The sequence below is a fragment of the Pseudophryne corroboree genome, unplaced genomic scaffold, assembly GCF_028390025.1.
Source record: "Pseudophryne corroboree isolate aPseCor3 unplaced genomic scaffold, aPseCor3.hap2 scaffold_739, whole genome shotgun sequence".
In the NCBI taxonomy this organism is placed as follows: Eukaryota; Metazoa; Chordata; class Amphibia; order Anura; family Myobatrachidae; genus Pseudophryne; species Pseudophryne corroboree.
Window position 1 is genome coordinate 47026 of NW_026970319.1, and position 12135 is coordinate 59160.

A 12135-nucleotide genomic window follows, 5' to 3' on the forward strand; every position below is an offset into this window, starting at 1 on the left:
AAATCAGCTTGAATGCTTCAGGGGCTGGGGCATAGCCAACATGAGCCCCACACCAAAGGAGGGTGGAGGTGTTTAATGCAAACTAGGGGTCAGCCAAGCGCCGCAAAAGGCCACCATGCCCTGCACGCCCCTTTTCTCTTTTCATATGCAGACGAGGGTTGAAGCCAACTTTGACCCACTGCTTGGATGACATCACCATATGCAAATCCATCTGCGGCAGGCCTTCCCCCAGGAATGCTTGCACTAGTTGTTGCATTTGGTTTGTTGTTTGGGGGTGCTTCAGTATTAGGCAGTCCTCTGCCCTCCCATGTTCATCTGAAAATATATGTTCTCCCTGCAGTTGTTGTCCCAAGATGAGAGTTCCCTTGTGCTGCCTCAGTTGAATCTCCTTTACTTGACAGAGATGTGCATGAGCAGCGGCCCTCCCCAGCCCTATTCCAAATCATACTTATTTTGCATAGGAGATACCATGGTCATGAAGATTTTTCTCCCAGGGTGAGGTTCATTCATTGCATTTTGGGTATGCTGACCCCTGTGATTTCCCCAAATGTGGGAAACTTGACTGCATTATTTGTGGTAGTGGGAGACTGTGTTTGTGCTTTCCTCTGGTCAGCTCTGGTAAAAGTCAGATTTCTTTGTCTCAGATCTTCCTCTAGCCTTGTTCTTCTTTCGAGAGTTCCCTGGTGCTGCCTCAGTTGGATCTCCTTCACTTCACAGGGGGGAACCCGAGCAGCGACCCTCCCCAGCTCTAGCCCAACTCCTACTTACCTGCCAGGTGAGATACTATGATCATGAAGGTGCTTCTCCCAGGGCAAGGCTCAACCATTGCACTCTGGGTGTGCTGCTCCTGCGATTTCCCCAAATGTGGGAAACGTGACTGCATAATTTGTGTTTCCCCTCGTCGGCTCTCGTATAATTCAGATCTCTTTGTCTCAGGTCTCTCTCCAGCCTAGTTTGCTGTCTGTTTCCACTTCTCTTTTCTTGAGCCGCTCCCTTCTATGCCCTTGCGCACTATCCTGACTTCTCCCGTCTGCTTACTTCGTGCCTTCCAACGCACAATGCGAACTACAGGTAGTGCTGCAGGGCCCACACCCTTTTACTTGCCTTACAGAGTAGCTCTGGAGCAGTTACAGTGCCCAGCTGCTGCAAGAAATCAGCTTGAATGCTTCAGGGGCTGGGGCATAGCCAACATGAGCCCCACACCGAAGGAGGGTGGAGGTGTGTAATGCGAACTAGGGGTCATCCAAGCGCTGCAAAAGGCCGCCATGCCCTGCACGCCCCTTTTCTCTTTTCATATGCAGACGAGGGTTGAAGCCAACTTTGACCCACTGCTTGGATGACATCACCATATGCAAATCCATCTGCTGCAGGCCTTCCCCCAGGAATGCTTGCACTAGTTGTTGCATTTGGTTTGTTGTTTGGGGGTGCTTCAGTATTAGGCAGCCTTCTGCCCTCACATGTTCATCTGAAAATATGTGTTCTCCCTGCAGTTGTTGTCCCCAGATGAGAGTTCCCTTGTGCTGCCTCAGTTGAATCTCCTTTACTTGACAGAGATGTGCCTGAGCAGCGGCCCTCCCCAGCCCTATCCCAAATCATACTTATTTTGCATAGGCGATACCATGGTCATGAAGATTGTTCTCCCAAGGTGAGGTTCATTCATTGCATTCTGGGTATGCTGACCCCTGTGATTTCCCCAAATGTGGGAAACTCGACTGCATTATTTGTGGTAGTGGGGGACTGTGTTTGTGCTTTCCTCTGGTCAGCTCTGGAAAAAGTCAGATTTCTTTGTCTCAGATCTTCCTCTAGCCTTGTTCTTCTTTCGAGAGTTCCCTTGTGCTGCCTCAGTTGGATCTCTTTCACTTGACAGGGGGGTGCCCGAACAGCGACCCTCCCCAGCTCTAGCCCAACTCCTACTTACCTGCCAGGTGAGATACTATGATCATGAAGGTGCTTCTCCCAGGGCAAGGCTCACCCATTGCACTCTGGGTGTGCTGCCCCTGCGATTTCCCTAAATGTGGGAAACTTGACTGCATAATTTGTGTTTCCCCTGGTCGGCTCTCGTATAATTCAGATCTCTTTGTCTCAGGTCTCTCTCCAGCCTAGTTTGCTGTCTGTTTCCACTTCTCTTTTCTTGAGCCGCTCCCTTCTATGCCCTTGCGCACTATCCTGACTTCTCCTCCTGTCTGCTTACTTTGTGCCTTCCAACGCACAATGCGATCTACAGGTAGTGCTGCAGGGCCCAGACCCTTTTACTTGCCTTACAGAGCAGCTCTGGAGCTGTTACAGTGCCCAGCTGCTGCAAGAAATCAGCTTGAATGCTTCAGGGGCTGGGGCATAGCCAACATGAGCCCCACACCAAAGGAGGGTGGAGGTGTTTAATGCAAACTAGGGGTCAGCCAAGCGCCGCAAAAGGCCACCATGCCCTGCACGCCCCTTTTCTCTTTTCATATGCAGACGAGGGTTGAAGCCAACTTTGACCCACTGCTTGGATGACATCACCATATGCAAATCCATCTGCGGCAGGCCTTCCCCCAGGAATGCTTGCACTAGTTGTTGCATTTGGTTTGTTGTTTGGGGGTGCTTCAGTATTAGGCAGCCTTCTGCCCTCCCATGTTCATCTGAAAATATATGTTCTCCCTGCAGTTGTTGTCCCAAGATGAGAGTTCCCTTGTGCTGCCTCAGTTGAATCTCCTTTACTTGACAGAGATGTGCCTGAGCAGCGGCCCTCCCCAGCCCTATCCCAAATCATACTTATTTTGCATAGGCGATACCATGGTCATGAAGATTGTTCTCCCAAGGTGAGGTTCATTCATTGCATTCTGGGTATGCTGACCCCTGTGATTTCCCCAAATGTGGGAAACTCGACAGCATTATTTGTGGTAGTGGGGGACTGTGTTTGTGCTTTCCTCTGGTCAGCTCTGGAAAAAGTCAGATTTCTTTGTCTCAGATCTTCCTCTAGCCTTGTTCTTCTTTCGAGAGTTCCCTTGTGCTACCTCAGTTGGATCTCTTTCACTTGACAGGGGGGTGCCCGAACAGCGACCCTCCCCAGCTCTAGCCCAACTCCTACTTACCTGCCAGGTGAGATACTATGATTATGAAGGTGCTTCTCCCAGGGCAAGGCTCACCCATTGCACTCTGGGTGTGCTGCCCCTGCGATTTCCCTAAATGTGGGAAACTTGACTGCATAATTTGTGTTTCCCCTGGTCGGCTCTCGTATAATTCAGATCTCTTTGTCTCAGGTCTCTCTCCAGCCTAGTTTGCTGTCTGTTTCCACTTCTCTTTTCTTGAGCCGCTCCCTTCTATGCCCTTGCGCACTATCCTGACTTCTCCTCCTGTCTGCTTACTTTGTGCCTTCCAACGCACAATGCGATCTACAGGTAGTGCTGCAGGGCCCAGACCCTTTTACTTGCCTTACAGAGCAGCTCTGGAGCTGTTACAGTGCCCAGCTGCTGCAAGAAATCAGCTTGAATGCTTCAGGGGCTGGGGCATAGCCAACATGAGCCCCACACCAAAGGAGGGTGGAGGTGTTTAATGCAAACTAGGGGTCAGCCAAGCGCCGCAAAAGGCCACCATGCCCTGCACGCCCCTTTTCTCTTTTCATATGCAGACGAGGGTTGAAGCCAACTTTGACCCACTGCTTGGATGACATCACCATATGCAAATCCCTCTGCGGCAGGCCTTCCCCCAGGAATGCTTGCACTAGTTGTTGCATTTGGTTTGTTGTTTGGGGGTGCTTCAGTATTAGGCAGCCGTCTGCCCTCCCATGTTCATCTGAAAATATGTGTTCTCCCTGCAGTTGTTGTCCCTAGATGAGAGTTCCCTTGTGCTGCCTCAGTTGAATCTCCTTAACTTGACAGAGATGTGCCTGAGCAGCGGCCCTCCCCAGCTCTATCCCAAATCATACTTATTTTGCATAGGAGATACCATGGTCATGAAGATTATTCTCCCAGGGTGAGGTTCATTCATTGCATTCTGGGTATGCTGACCCCTGTGATTTCCCCAAATGTGGGAAACTCGACTGCTTTATTTGTGGTAGTGGGGGACTGTGTTTGTGTTTTCCTCTGGTCAGCTCTGGTAAAAGTCAGATTTCTTTGTTTCAGAGCCTTGTTCTTCTTTTGAGAGTTCCCTTGTGCTGCCTCAGTTGGATCTCCTTCACTTGACAGGGGGGTGCCCGAGCAGAGACCCTCCCCAGCTCTAGCCCAACTCCTACTTACCTGCCAGGTGAGATACTATGATCATGAAGGTGCTTCTCCCAGGGCAAGGCTCACCCATTGCACTCTGGGTGTGCTGCCCCTGCGATTTCCCCAAATGTGGGAAACTTGACTGCATAATTTGTGTTTCCCCTGGTCGGCTCTCGTATAATTCAGATCTCTTTGTCTCAGGTCTCTCTCCAGCCTAGTTTGCTGTCTGTTTCCACTTCTCTTTTCTTCAGCCGCTCCCTTCTATACCCTTGTGCACTATCCTGACTTCTCCTCCCGTCTGCTTACTTTGTGCCTTCCAATGCACAATGCAAACTACAGGTAGTGCTGCAGGGCCCACACCCTTTTACTTGCCTTACAGAGCAGCTCTGGAGCTGTTACAGTGCCCAGCTGCTGCAAGAAATCTGCTTGAATGCTTCAGGGGATGGGGCATGGCCAACATGAGCCCCACACCAAAGGAGGGTGGAGGTGTTTAATGCGAACTAGGGGTCATCCAAGCACCGCAAAAGGCCGCCATGCCCTGCACGCCCCTTTTCTCTTTTCATATGCAGATGAGGGTTGAAGCCAACTTTGACCCACTGCTTGTATGACATCACCGTATGCAAATCCGTCTTCTGCAGAACTTCCCCCAGGAATGCTTGCACTAGTTGTTGCATTTGGTTTGTTGTTTGGGGGTGCTTCAGTATTAGGCAGCCTTCTGCCCTCCCATGTTCATCTGAAAATATGTGTTCTCCCTGCAGTTGTTGTCCCCAGATGAGAGTTCCCTTGTGCTGCCTCAGTTGAATCTCCTTTACTTGACAGAGATGTGCATGAGCAGCGGCCCTCCCCAGCCCTATTCCAAATCATACTTATTTTGCATAGGAGATACCATGGTCATGAAGATTGTTCTCCCAGGGTGAGGTTCATTCATTGCATTTTGGGTATGCTGACCCCTGTGATTTCCCCAAATGTGGGAAACTCAACTGCATTATTTGTGGTAGTGGGGGACTGTGTTTGTGCTTTCCTCTGGTCAGCTCTGGTAAAAGTCAGATTTCTTTGTCTCAGATTTTCCTCTTGCCTTGTTCTTCTTTCGAGAGTTCCCTTGTGCTGCCTCAGTTGGATCTCCTTCACTTGACAGGGGGGTACCCGAGCAGCGACCCTCCCCAGCTCTAGCCCAACTCCTACTTACCTGCCAGGTGAGATACTATGATCATGAAGGTGCTTCTCCCAGGGCAAGGCTCACCCATTGCACTCTGGGTGTGCTGCTCCTGCGATTTCCCCAAATGTGGGAAACTTGACTGCATAATTTGTGTTTCCCCTGGTCGGCTCTCGTATAATTCAGATCTCTTTGTCTCAGGTCTCTCTCCAGCCTAGTTTGCTGTCTGTTTCCACTTCTCTTTTCTTCAGCCGCTCCCTTCTATACCCTTGTGCACTATCCTGACTTCTCCTCCCGTCTGCTTACTTTGTGCCTTCCAATGCACAATGCAAACTACAGGTAGTGCTGCAGGGCCCACACCCTTTTACTTGCCTTACAGAGCAGCTCTGGAGCTGTTAAAGTGCCCAGCTGCTGCAAGAAATCAGCTTGAATGCTTCAGGGGCTGGGGCATAGCCAACATGAGCCCCACACCGAAGGAGGGTGGAGGTGTTTAATGCAAACTAGGGGTCGGTCAAGCGCCGCAAAAGGCCACCATGCCCTGCACGCCCCTTTTCTGTTTTCATATGCAGACGAGGGTTGAAGCCAACTTTGACCCACTGCTTGGATGACATCACCATATGCAAATCCATCTGCGGCAGGCCTTCCCCCAGGAATGCTTGCACTAGTTGTTGCATTTGGTTTGTTGTTTGGGGGTGCTTCAGTATTAGTCAGCCTTCTGCTCCACCCTCCTTTGGTGTGGGGCTCATGTTGGCCATGTCCCATCCCCTGAAGCATTCAAGCAGATTTCTTGCAGCAGCTGGGCACTGTAACAGCTCCAGAGCTGCTCTGTAAGGCAAGTAAAAGGGTGTGGGCCCTGCAGCACTACCTGTAGTTTGCATTGTGCATTGGAAGGCACAAAGTAAGCAGACGGGAGGAGAAGTCAGGATAGTGCACAAGGGTATAGAAGGGAGCGGCTGAAGAAAAGAGAAGTGGAAACAGACAGCAAACTAGGCTGGAGAGAGATCTGAGACAAAGAGATCTGAATTATACGAGAGCCGACCAGGGGAAACACAAATTATGCAGTCAAGTTTCCCACATTTGGGGAAATCGCAGGGGCTGCACACCCAGAGTGCAATGGGTGAGCCTTGCCCTGGGAGAAGCACCTTCATGATCATAGTATCTCACCTGGCAGGTAAGTAGGAGTTGGGCTAGAGCTGGGGAGGGTCGCTGCTCGGGCACCCCCCTGTTAAGTGAAGGAGATCCAACTGAGGCAGCACAAGGGAACTCTCAAAAGAAGAACAAGGCTAGAGGAAGATCTGAAACAAAGAAATCTGACTTTTACCAGAGCTGACCAGAAGAAAACACAAACACAGTCCCCCACTACCACAAATAAAGCAGTCGAGTTTCCCACATTTGGGGAAATCACAGGGGTCAGCATACCCAAAATGCAATGAATGAACCTCACCTCGACTGCTTTATTTGTGGTAGTGGGGGACTGTGTTTGTGTTTTCTTCTGGTCAGCTCTGGTAAAAGTCAGATTTCTTTGTTTCAGATCTTCCTCTAGCCTTGTTCTTCTTTTGAGAGTTCCCTTGTGCTGCCTCAGTTGGATCTCCTTCACTTAACAGGGGGGAGCCCGAGCAGCGACCCTCCCCAGCTCTAGCCCAACTCATACTTACCTGCCAGGTGAGATACTATGATCATGAAGGTGCTTCTCCCAGGGCAAGGCTCACCCATTGCACTCTGGGTGTGCTGCCCCTGCGATTTCCCCAAATGTGGGAAACTTGACTGCATAATTTGTGTTTCCCCTGGTCGGCTATCGTATAATTCAGATCTCTTTGTCTCAGATCTCTCTCCAGCCTAGTTTGCTGTCTGTTTCCACTTCTCTTTTCTTCAGCCGCTCCCTTCTATACCCTTGTGCACTATCCTGACTTCTCCTCCCGTCTGCTTACTTTGTGCCTTCCAATGCACAATGCAAACTACAGGTAGTGCTGCAGGGCCCACACCCTTTTACTTGCCTTACAGAGCAGCTCTGGAGCTGTTAAAGTGCCCAGCTGCTGCAAGAAATCAGCTTGAATGCTTCAGGGGCTGGGGCATAGCCAACATGAGCCCCACACCGAAGGAGGGTGGAGGTGTTTAATGCAAACTAGGGGTCGGTCAAGCGCCGCAAAAGGCCACCATGCCCTGCACGCCCCTTTTCTGTTTTCATATGCAGACGAGGGTTGAAGCCAACTTTGACCCACTGCTTGGATGACATCACCATATGCAAATCCATCTGCGGCAGGCCTTCCCCCAGGAATGCTTGCACTAGTTGTTGCATTTGGTTTGTTGTTTGGGGGTGCTTCAGTATTAGTCAGCCTTCTGCTCCACCCTCCTTTGGTGTGGGGCTCATGTTGGCCATGTCCCATCCCCTGAAGCATTCAAGCAGATTTCTTGCAGCAGCTGGGCACTGTAACAGCTCCAGAGCTGCTCTGTAAGGCAAGTAAAAGGGTGTGGGCCCTGCAGCACTACCTGTAGTTTGCATTGTGCATTGGAAGGCACAAAGTAAGCAGACGGGAGGAGAAGTCAGGATAGTGCACAAGGGTATAGAAGGGAGCGGCTGAAGAAAAGAGAAGTGGAAACAGACAGCAAACTAGGCTGGAGAGAGATCTGAGACAAAGAGATCTGAATTATACGAGAGCCGACCAGGGGAAACACAAATTATGCAGTCAAGTTTCCCACATTTGGGGAAATCGCAGGGGCTGCACACCCAGAGTGCAATGGGTGAGCCTTGCCCTGGGAGAAGCACCTTCATGATCATAGTATCTCACCTGGCAGGTAAGTAGGAGTTGGGCTAGAGCTGGGGAGGGTCGCTGCTCGGGCACCCCCCTGTTAAGTGAAGGAGATCCAACTGAGGCAGCACAAGGGAACTCTCAAAAGAAGAACAAGGCTAGAGGAAGATCTGAAACAAAGAAATCTGACTTTTACCAGAGCTGACCAGAAGAAAACACAAACACAGTCCCCCACTACCACAAATAAAGCAGTCGAGTTTCCCACATTTGGGGAAATCACAGGGGTCAGCATACCCAAAATGCAATGAATGAACCTCACCTCGACTGCTTTATTTGTGGTAGTGGGGGACTGTGTTTGTGTTTTCTTCTGGTCAGCTCTGGTAAAAGTCAGATTTCTTTGTTTCAGATCTTCCTCTAGCCTTGTTCTTCTTTTGAGAGTTCCCTTGTGCTGCCTCAGTTGGATCTCCTTCACTTAACAGGGGGGTGCCCGAGCAGCGACCCTCCCCAGCTCTAGCCCAACTCATACTTACCTGCCAGGTGAGATACTATGATCATGAAGGTGCTTCTCCCAGGGCAAGGCTCACCCATTGCACTCTGGGTGTGCTGCCCCTGCGATTTCCCAAAATGTGGGAAACTTGACTGCATAATTTGTGTTTCCCCTGGTCGGCTATCGTATAATTCAGATCTCTTTGTCTCAGATCTCTCTCCAGCCTAGTTTGCTGTCTGTTTCCACTTCTCTTTTCTTCAGCCGCTCCCTTCTATACCCTTGTGCACTATCCTGACTTCTCCTCCCGTCTGCTTACTTTGTGCCTTCCAATGCACAATGCAAACTACAGGTAGTGCTGCAGGGCCCACACCCTTTTACTTGCCTTACAGAGCAGCTCTTGAGCTGTTACAGTGCCCAGCTGCTGCAAGAAATCTGCTTGAAAGCTTCAGGGGATGGGGCATGGCCAACATGAGCCCCACACCAAAGCAGGGTGCAGCAGAAGGCTGCCTAATACTGAAGCACCCCCAAACAACAAACCAAATGCAACAACTAGTGCAAGCATTCCTGGGGGAAGGCCTGCCGCAGATGGATTTGCATATGGTGATGTCATCCAAGCAGTGGGTCAAAGTTGGCTTCAACCCTCATCTGCATATGAAAACAGAAAAGGGGCGTGCAGGGCATGGTGGCCTTTTGCGGCGCTTGACTGACCCCTAGTTTGCATTAAACACCTCCACCCTCCTTCGGTGTGGGGCTGATGTTGGCTATGCCCCAGCCCCTGAAGCATTCAAGCTGATTTCTTGCAGCAGCTGGGCACTGTAACAGCTCCAGAGCTGCTCTGTAAGGCAAGTAAAAGGGTGTGGGCCCTGCAGCACTACCTGTAGTTTGCATTGTGCATTGGAAGGCACAAAGTAAGCAGACGGGAGGAGAAGTCAGGATAGTGCACAAGGGTATAGAAGGGAGCGGCTGAAGAAAAGAGAAGTGGAAACAGACAGCAAACTAGGCTGGAGAGAGACCTGAGACAAAGAGATCTGAATTATACGAGAGCCGACGAGGGGAAACACAAATTATGCAGTCAAGTTTCCCACATTTGGGGAAATCGCAGGAGCAGCACACCCAGAGTACAATGGGTGAGCCTTGCCCTGGGAGAAGCACCTTAATGATCATAGTATCTCACCTGGCAGGTAAGTAGGAGTTGGGCTAGAGCTGGGGAGGGTCGCTGCTCGGGTACCCCCCTGTAAAGTGAAGGAGATCCAACAAAGGCAGCACAAGGGAACTCTCGAAAGAAGAACAAGGCTAGAGGAAAATGTGAGACAAAGAAATCTGACTTTTACTAGAGCTGACCAGAGGAAAGCACAAACACAGTCCCCCACTACCACAAATAATGCAGTTGAGTTTCCCACATTTGGGGAAATCACAGGGGTCAGCATACCCAAAATGCAATGAATGAACCTCACCCTGGGAGAAAAATCTTCATGACCATGGTATCTCCTATGCAAAATAAGTATGATTTGGAATAGGGCTGGGGAGGGCCGCTGCTCGTGCACATCTCTGTCAAGTAAAGGAGATTCAACTGAGGCAGCACAAGGGAACTCTCATCTGGGGACAACAACTGCAGGGAGAACATATATTTTCAGATGAACATGGGAGGGCAGAAAGCTGCCTAATACTGAAGCACCCCCAAACAACAAACCAAATGCAACAACTAGTGCAAGCATTCCTGGGGGAAGGCCTGCCGCAGATGGATTTGCATATGGTGATGTCATCCAAGCAGTGGGTCAAAGTTGGCTTCAACCCTCGTCTGCATATGAAAAGAGAAAAGGGGCGTGCAGGGCATGGTGGCCTTTTGCGGCACTTGGCTGACCCCTAGTTTGCATTAAACACCTCCACCCTCCTTTGGTGTGGGGCTCATGTTGGCTATGCCCCAGCCCCTGAAGCATTCAAGCTGATTTCTTGCAGCAGCTGGGCACTGTAACAGCTCCAGAGCTGCTCTGTAAGGCAAGTAAAAGGGTGTGGGCCCTGCAGCACTACCTGTAGTTCGCATTGTGCGTTGGAAGGCACAAAGTAAGCAGACAGGAGGAGAAGTCAGGATAGTGCGCAAGGGCATAGAAGGGAGCGGCTCAAGAAAAGAGAAGTGGAAACAGACAGCAAACTAGGCTGGAGAGAGACCTGAGACAAAGAGATCTGAATTATACGAGAGCCGACCAGGGGAAACACAAATTATGCAGTCAAGTTTCCCACATTTGGGGAAATCGCAGGAGCAGCACACCTAGAGTGCAATGGGTGAGCCTTGCCCTGGGAGAAGCACCTTCATGATCATAGTATCTCACCTGGCAGGTAAGTAGGAGTTGGGCTAGAGCTGGGGAGGATCGCTGCTCGGGTACCCCCCTGTAAACTGAAGGAGATCCAACTGAGGCAGCACAAGGGAACTCTCGAAAGAAGAACAAGGCTAGAGGAAAATCTGAGACAAAGAAATCTGACTTTTACCAGAGCTGACCAGAGGAAAGCACAAACACAGTCCCCCACTACCACAAATAATGCAGTCAAGTTTCCCACATTTGGGGAAATCACAGGGGTCAGCATACCCAAAATGCAATGAATGAACCTCACCCTGGGAGAACAATCTTCATGACCATGGTATCTCCTATGCAAAATAAGTATGATTTGGAATAGGGCTGGGGAGGGCCGCTGCTCATGCACATCTCTGTCAAGTAAAGGAGATTCAACTGAGGCAGCACAAGGGAACTCTCATCTGGGGACAACAACTGCAGGGAGAACACATATTTTCAGATGAACATGGGAGGGCAGAAGGCTGCCTAATACTGAAGCACCCCCAAACAACAAACCAAATGCAACAACTAGTGCAAGCATTCCTGGGGGAAGTTCTGCAGAAGACGGATTTGCATACGGTGATGTCATCCAAGCAGTGGGTCAAAGTTGGCTTCAACCCTCATCTGCATATGAAAAGAGAAAAGGAGCGTGCAGGGCATGGCGGCCTTTTGCGGTGCTTGGATGACCCCTAGTTCGCATTAAACACCTCCACCCTCCTTTGGTGTGGGGCTCATGTTGGCCATGCCCCATCCCCTGAAGCATTCAAGCTGATTTCTTGCAGCAGCTGGGCACTGTAACATCTCCAGAGCTGCTCTGTAAGGCAAGTAAAAGGGTGTGGGCCCTGCAGCACTACCTGTAGTTTGCATTGTGCATTGGAAGGCACAAAGTAAGCAGACGGGAGGAGAAGTCAGGATAGTGCACAAGGGTATAGAAGGGAGCGGCTGAAGAAAAGAGAAGTGGAAACAGACAGCAAACTAGGTTGGAGAGAGACCTGAGACAAAGAGATCTGAATTACACGAGAGCCGACCAGGGGAAACACAAATTATGCAGTCAAGTTTCCCACATTTGGGGAAATCGCAGGGGCAGCACACCCAGAGTGCAATGGGTGAGCCTTGCCCTGGGAGAAGCACCTTCATGATCATAGTATCTCACCTGGCAGGTAAGTAGGAGTTGGGCTAGAGCTGGGGAGGGTCTCTGCTTGGGCACCCCCCTGTCAAGTGAAGGAGATCCAACTGAGGC

The 12135-nt window shown here is 50.5% G+C and overlaps 17 non-coding genes and 2 pseudogenes across 17 annotated transcripts; 12 read left to right on the forward strand and 7 right to left on the reverse strand.

Moving 5' to 3' along the window:
• Positions 1 to 444: 444 nt before the first annotated feature.
• Positions 445 to 608, forward strand: LOC135040410 (U1 spliceosomal RNA). The gene has a single exon (XR_010234315.1). It is a non-coding gene; the product is annotated as a U1 spliceosomal RNA (small nuclear RNA).
• A 152-nt stretch (positions 609 to 760) lies between these two features.
• On the forward strand, positions 761 to 896 carry LOC135040348 (U1 spliceosomal RNA; annotated as a pseudogene).
• Positions 897 to 1594: 698 nt separating this feature from the next.
• Positions 1595 to 1758, forward strand: LOC135040405 (U1 spliceosomal RNA). Its single transcript, XR_010234310.1, has one exon. It is a non-coding gene; the product is annotated as a U1 spliceosomal RNA (small nuclear RNA).
• Positions 1759 to 1910: 152 nt separating this feature from the next.
• LOC135040303 (U1 spliceosomal RNA) lies at positions 1911 to 2073 on the forward strand. The gene has a single exon (XR_010234232.1). It is a non-coding gene; the product is annotated as a U1 spliceosomal RNA (small nuclear RNA).
• A 674-nt stretch (positions 2074 to 2747) lies between these two features.
• Positions 2748 to 2911, forward strand: LOC135040273 (U1 spliceosomal RNA). The gene has a single exon (XR_010234203.1). It is a non-coding gene; the product is annotated as a U1 spliceosomal RNA (small nuclear RNA).
• Positions 2912 to 3063: 152 nt separating this feature from the next.
• On the forward strand, positions 3064 to 3226 carry LOC135040334 (U1 spliceosomal RNA). Its single transcript, XR_010234256.1, has one exon. It is a non-coding gene; the product is annotated as a U1 spliceosomal RNA (small nuclear RNA).
• Positions 3227 to 3900: 674 nt separating this feature from the next.
• LOC135040400 (U1 spliceosomal RNA) lies at positions 3901 to 4064 on the forward strand. The gene has a single exon (XR_010234305.1). It is a non-coding gene; the product is annotated as a U1 spliceosomal RNA (small nuclear RNA).
• A 142-nt stretch (positions 4065 to 4206) lies between these two features.
• On the forward strand, positions 4207 to 4369 carry LOC135040283 (U1 spliceosomal RNA). The gene has a single exon (XR_010234213.1). It is a non-coding gene; the product is annotated as a U1 spliceosomal RNA (small nuclear RNA).
• A 674-nt stretch (positions 4370 to 5043) lies between these two features.
• LOC135040397 (U1 spliceosomal RNA) lies at positions 5044 to 5207 on the forward strand. The gene has a single exon (XR_010234302.1). It is a non-coding gene; the product is annotated as a U1 spliceosomal RNA (small nuclear RNA).
• A 152-nt stretch (positions 5208 to 5359) lies between these two features.
• On the forward strand, positions 5360 to 5522 carry LOC135040293 (U1 spliceosomal RNA). Its single transcript, XR_010234223.1, has one exon. It is a non-coding gene; the product is annotated as a U1 spliceosomal RNA (small nuclear RNA).
• Positions 5523 to 6350: 828 nt separating this feature from the next.
• On the reverse strand, positions 6351 to 6513 carry LOC135040304 (U1 spliceosomal RNA). The gene has a single exon (XR_010234233.1). It is a non-coding gene; the product is annotated as a U1 spliceosomal RNA (small nuclear RNA).
• Positions 6514 to 6981: 468 nt separating this feature from the next.
• Positions 6982 to 7144, forward strand: LOC135040279 (U1 spliceosomal RNA). The gene has a single exon (XR_010234209.1). It is a non-coding gene; the product is annotated as a U1 spliceosomal RNA (small nuclear RNA).
• An 828-nt stretch (positions 7145 to 7972) lies between these two features.
• LOC135040305 (U1 spliceosomal RNA) lies at positions 7973 to 8135 on the reverse strand. Its single transcript, XR_010234234.1, has one exon. It is a non-coding gene; the product is annotated as a U1 spliceosomal RNA (small nuclear RNA).
• Positions 8136 to 8603: 468 nt separating this feature from the next.
• On the forward strand, positions 8604 to 8766 carry LOC135040281 (U1 spliceosomal RNA). Its single transcript, XR_010234211.1, has one exon. It is a non-coding gene; the product is annotated as a U1 spliceosomal RNA (small nuclear RNA).
• Positions 8767 to 9621: 855 nt separating this feature from the next.
• On the reverse strand, positions 9622 to 9757 carry LOC135040335 (U1 spliceosomal RNA; annotated as a pseudogene).
• Positions 9758 to 9909: 152 nt separating this feature from the next.
• On the reverse strand, positions 9910 to 10073 carry LOC135040375 (U1 spliceosomal RNA). Its single transcript, XR_010234281.1, has one exon. It is a non-coding gene; the product is annotated as a U1 spliceosomal RNA (small nuclear RNA).
• A 674-nt stretch (positions 10074 to 10747) lies between these two features.
• Positions 10748 to 10910, reverse strand: LOC135040339 (U1 spliceosomal RNA). Its single transcript, XR_010234259.1, has one exon. It is a non-coding gene; the product is annotated as a U1 spliceosomal RNA (small nuclear RNA).
• A 152-nt stretch (positions 10911 to 11062) lies between these two features.
• Positions 11063 to 11226, reverse strand: LOC135040382 (U1 spliceosomal RNA). The gene has a single exon (XR_010234287.1). It is a non-coding gene; the product is annotated as a U1 spliceosomal RNA (small nuclear RNA).
• A 674-nt stretch (positions 11227 to 11900) lies between these two features.
• On the reverse strand, positions 11901 to 12063 carry LOC135040278 (U1 spliceosomal RNA). Its single transcript, XR_010234208.1, has one exon. It is a non-coding gene; the product is annotated as a U1 spliceosomal RNA (small nuclear RNA).
• Positions 12064 to 12135: the final 72 nt, after the last annotated feature.